The sequence below is a fragment of the Cnephaeus nilssonii genome, assembly GCF_951640355.1.
Source record: "Cnephaeus nilssonii genome assembly, chromosome: 21".
Lineage (NCBI taxonomy): Eukaryota > Metazoa > Chordata > Mammalia > Chiroptera > Vespertilionidae > Cnephaeus > Cnephaeus nilssonii.
In genome coordinates this window covers 27,605,253-27,610,224 of record NC_137092.1, presented here as the reverse complement: position 1 = coordinate 27,610,224, position 4,972 = coordinate 27,605,253, and the positions used below count along the sequence as shown (strand labels likewise).

At 38.1% G+C, this 4,972-nt stretch overlaps 1 pseudogene across 1 annotated transcript; it reads right to left on the bottom strand.

Moving 5' to 3' along the window:
• Positions 1 to 3,579: 3,579 nt before the first annotated feature.
• On the bottom strand, positions 3,580 to 4,538 carry LOC307093777 (ribosome biogenesis protein BRX1 homolog; annotated as a pseudogene). Its single transcript has one exon. The product of its transcript is annotated as a ribosome biogenesis protein BRX1 homolog (transcript).
• Positions 4,539 to 4,972: the final 434 nt, after the last annotated feature.

Genomic DNA, 4,972 nt, shown 5'->3' with positions numbered 1-4,972 from the left:
AGACTGTTGGAAATGGAGCTATTCAACACGAGAGATCAGACCAGTAGAACAGGAATTCTATTCATATACATTAGCTCATTTCCTTCCCCTGACCATATCCATGCTGGATTCTATAAAGGCTTATCTTCAACTTTCCCACAGTTCTCTGCCTGGAGCAAGGCAAGATAGAAGAAAAGAGTAGAGTTGAGCAAGTTGTATGAATGTATAAGATGCTTTGGTATTTTCTCAGGTTCTAACCTTTCTATTTAAATGTATGCCTATAAATAGCCAGGATACTCTTTATCAACAGCATAAGTACAATGTCTTAGATAAGCACCTTTATTTTATTTTAAATTGATTTTACAAAGAAAGGAAAGAAGATGGAGGTGGAGGTGGGGAGAGAGAGAGAGAGGGAGAGAGAGAGAGAGAGAGAGAGAGAGAGAGAGAGAGAGAGAAACATCAATGTGAGACAGAAACATAGATCAGCTGCCTCCTGCACACACCCCAACCTGAGATGGAGCCCAAAACCTAGGCATGTGCCCTGATCAGGAATCAAACTGGTGACCCTTTGGTGCATGGGCTGATGCTCAACCAACTGAGCCACACCAGCCAGGGTGATAAGGGCCTGTAGTGATGATGAATATTTCTTGGATATCCACTAAAGCATATTCTTCCATGAAATGGCATTTTGTGGCAGAGAAATGAAGCAAAATGGGTGCAATAGATGGACATTTTAAAAGCATAAGCCTCTGCTTCAAATTCTGGCCATTCAGGATTTCAGTCAGGCATCCCATATCCTAATGGATTTGGCCAACCACATCACCTGAGAAAATTCATGTCATTTTTTGTGTGTGCCCAAACATAATTAATACCTTGATCAATCACACTATATAAATTCCTTTCTTTATATACATAAGAATATGATTTCTGTGCAGTGATTCACAAAGTACATAACTTTTTGGATTAACTGGAAATTATAAACCTCTAACTCAGAGTTGCCAGAATTTGTAATCAGTTAGATTCTAGAGACACAAGGACATGTCTGATGGACAATATTAAAGGGATATTCTGCTCTGATCAGATGATATCAAATGGGCACAAAATCTTCGCTCAAATATCAGAGTTTAACTTATCAAAAATCCATGTAGTATTTAAAAAGCAAAAAACATTAAGAAAAATGCCAACCACCAAATTACACCATACACAAGAAGAAACTCAAAATGAATAAAAGACTTAAATGTAAGACGTGAAACCATAAAAGTCCTGGAAGAAACCACAGGCACCAAAATCTCAGGCATCTCTCATAGCAATATGTTTATCAGTACATCTCCTAGGACAATAGAAATTAAGGAGAAAATAAACAAATGGGACTACATGAAAATAAAAAGCTTCTTCACAACAAAAGAAACCATCATCAAAATGACAAGAGACCCTACTACATGAACATATTTGCCAACGATACATCTGATAAGGGATTAATCTCCAAAATAAATGGGGAACTCATACAATTTAACAAAAGGAAGATAAACAATCCAATTTAAAAAAATGGGCAAAGGACCTAAATAGCCACTTCTCCAAAGTGGACATACAGAAAGCCAAGAGACATAAGAAAAAATGCTCAGTCACTAATCATCCGAGAGATGCAAATTAAAACGACAATGAGATGTCACCTCACACCTGTCAGGATGGATATCATCAACAAATCAACAAATGTTGGTGAGGTTGTGGAGACAAGGGAACCTTAGTACACTGCTGGTGGGAATGCAGACTGGTGCAGCCACTGTGGAAAACAGCATGGGGAGTTTCCTCAAGAAATTAAAAATAGAACTCCAATTTGACCCAGTCATCCCACTTCTAGGAATATATCTTAAGAAACCTGAAACACTTATCAGAAAGAATATATGGTTGGGGGTAGGGGAGGCCAGGGGGGAGGTCAATGGGGAAAAAAGGAGACATATGTACTACTATTTGTAATACTTTAAACAATAAAATAAAATTTTTAAAAAAGAATATGCACCCCTATGTTCATAGCAACACAATTTACAATAGTTAAGACTTGGAAACAGCCTAAGTGCCCATCAGCAGATGAGTGGATTAAAAAACTATGGTACATTTACACAATGGAATACCACGCAGCTGTAAAAAAAAAAAGAACTCTTACCATTTGCAATAGCATGGATGCACCTGGAGAGAATTATGCTGAGCGAAATAAGCCAGTCAGAGAAAGATAAGTATCACATGATCTCACTCATATGTGGAATCTAATGAACCAAATAAACTGATTATCAAAAATAGACTCAGAGTCATAGAAGCATGAACAGACTGTTGAACCTCAGAGGGAAGGCAGGGGAGGGTGGGTGGGAAGAGATCAACCAATAAACTTGCATGCATATATGCAAAACCCGTGAACACATACAATGGGGTGGTGAGGGCCAGGGGATGGGGGAGGGGGAGGATAGGAGCCGGCTGGAAGAGGTTAATGAGGGAAAAAGGAGGACCTATGTAATACTTTCAACAATAAATATTTTAAAAACTGCAATATCCAAAGCTAAATAAATCCTGTTCAAAGGCACTGTTTCTTCCACTCCCATTCTATATGTCAAGCTTGTTCTAAAATTCCTCTACTTCAGTCACAAACAGGTATTAAGTGCTATTGTATACCTGGCACAGGCTTAGATACTTGAACTACATCGCTAAACAAAACTGAGAAAGCTTCCTGAACTTTGCCATTGTGGAAGTCATGTACTAACAGAGAGACAACAAAATGCATAATAAAGAAATTACATAGTATATTAGCAGGTTACAAGTATTGGAGAGGGGAGAAAAAGGAAAGAAAGGAAAGAAATGAGGAGTACTAAATTTTAAAGTTTATAACTTTAACTAGGGTGGGTCAAAGAAGTTTTAAAAGAAAGTTTAAAATATTTTAATCCAATGAAAACACAACTAATCAAAATTTGGAAGATGCAGTTAAAGCAGTGCTTAGAGGAAAAGTTGATAACATTGGACATATGCACTAAGAAAAAAGAAAGATATAAAATCAGTAACCTAATTTTCCACTTTAGGAAACTAGAAAAGAAAATTTTAATCCTAAAGCAACAGAAGAAAAGCAATAAAAATATGAACAGAAACCAGTGAAATTCAAAACAGGAAAAGGACAGAGAAAAATCAATAAAACCAAAAACTGGTTCTTTGAAAAAAAAATCAATAAAAATGATAAACCTGTGGACAGACTAAACAAGAAAAAAAGAGAGAAAACACACATTGCCAATATCAGAAATTAAAGAGGGATCATCATTACTGAGTCCGTGGACATTAAAAGGATAATATACACTTGAAATATATACAATTACATTTGTCAATTATTCCTCAATAAAGGTTTGTTATTTTGGAAGCCATGAGATTTTAATTTTTTCTTTCTTTTAACTGCTACACTAACTAGATGTATGATAGTCCTGAATAATAAAACTATTTATATATTGAATACAAAATAAATGTGAAATAAGTGAAAAATTAGTTATCCAGGGATTCATTTTGCATTTCCACTTTCAGCTTCTGTTTCATTTCTCTTTGCCTTTTGAAAACCGTTTTGTTTCTTGCTTTCTAATCAACTTTTGGCTCTGATTTTACCCACTGTACTTCTATCGGTTGTTCCTTAGCTGGTGTAACAAAAACATCTGCAGTGGGTTCATATGGAAGAATCATCTTTGGTTCTTTCTCCCTCAGTTTCTATGCCTCTTTAACTTGCTGTTTCTCTTTGTATTTTGCAGCTGTGATGGGTCTTGTGCCACACCGATGGATGTTTGGTACTGGTATTGAGGATTTTCATATAAAGCTGGTACTCCAAAACTTCCCTGCAAAATCTTTATGAGATTTAAGACAAAATGAAATCCTATTTTTACAAGAGCAGCATCTTCTCCTATGATCTGAAAGTTCTGAAATGATATCCTATTATCCAAAAACAGTGAAAGTAACAACATGGCTCAAAGATGATTGGCTTTGGGGATGACAGTGCAGTGAGTGTACTGAAGATCTGACTTAAGAGTTCTTTTACTGTGGTAATTCATCAAAAGCAGGGTCAAAAGACAAAAGGGGCTGAGAACCTTTCAAACAGTTTCCAGTCATCTTTAGTTCAGTGAGGGTATGAATGTTTTGAACTAGAAATTTAACAGATGGTCTATGAGGTGAATGTGAAAGCCAGGTATAGAGATCTTGTTTCTTCTTAGCTTCAAAACAGAAACATTTAACGTACTTTCACATTTCACAGACCTCATTAATCACAAATAACTTATCTTTACGATCCATTTTAGTATCTGCTTTAGACTGAAGCATCCACTTCTTAAGTCTTGCATTAAAGGTCTTGTTCTAAAATGTATTCCTCGGGGAAAAAAGATGAGAATCCATTCCTTCTTTTTGCACTTGCCCTTGCAAATAGAGCCTGGGATGCAGTCTCTGTCTTCTTCCTCCACCTTCTCTGCCAAGTCCAGCAGCTTAGCTGTGGCCTGCCATCTTTTTTGTTCCTTTCCAGCGTCTTCCTTTGAACCCCCAAGGCTCCAGGTCATTTCCTCTTGGTGGCCACTGTCTTGCCTCACTGCCTTTGCTGTTAATATATTTTATTAAAGGACTAGAGGCCCGGTGCATAAAACTCATGCACTGGGGAGGGTGTCCCTCAGCCCAGCCTGCACCCTCTCCAATATGGGACCCCTCGGGGGATGTCCAACTGCAGGTTTAGGCCCGATCCCTGTGGAATTGGGCCTAAACCTGCAGTTGGACATCCCTCTCACAATCCGGGACCGCTGGCTCCTAACCGCTCACCTGCCTGCCTGATTGCCCCCTAACTGCTCACCTGCCTGCCTGATTGACACCTAACTGCTCCTCTGCAGGCCTACTTGCCCCCAAATACCCTCCCCTGCTGGCCTGATCACCCCCAAGACTTTTATTAGTATAGATATGACCCTGCACAGAAAATTTTACTAACCCTGCTTTACAATAAGGG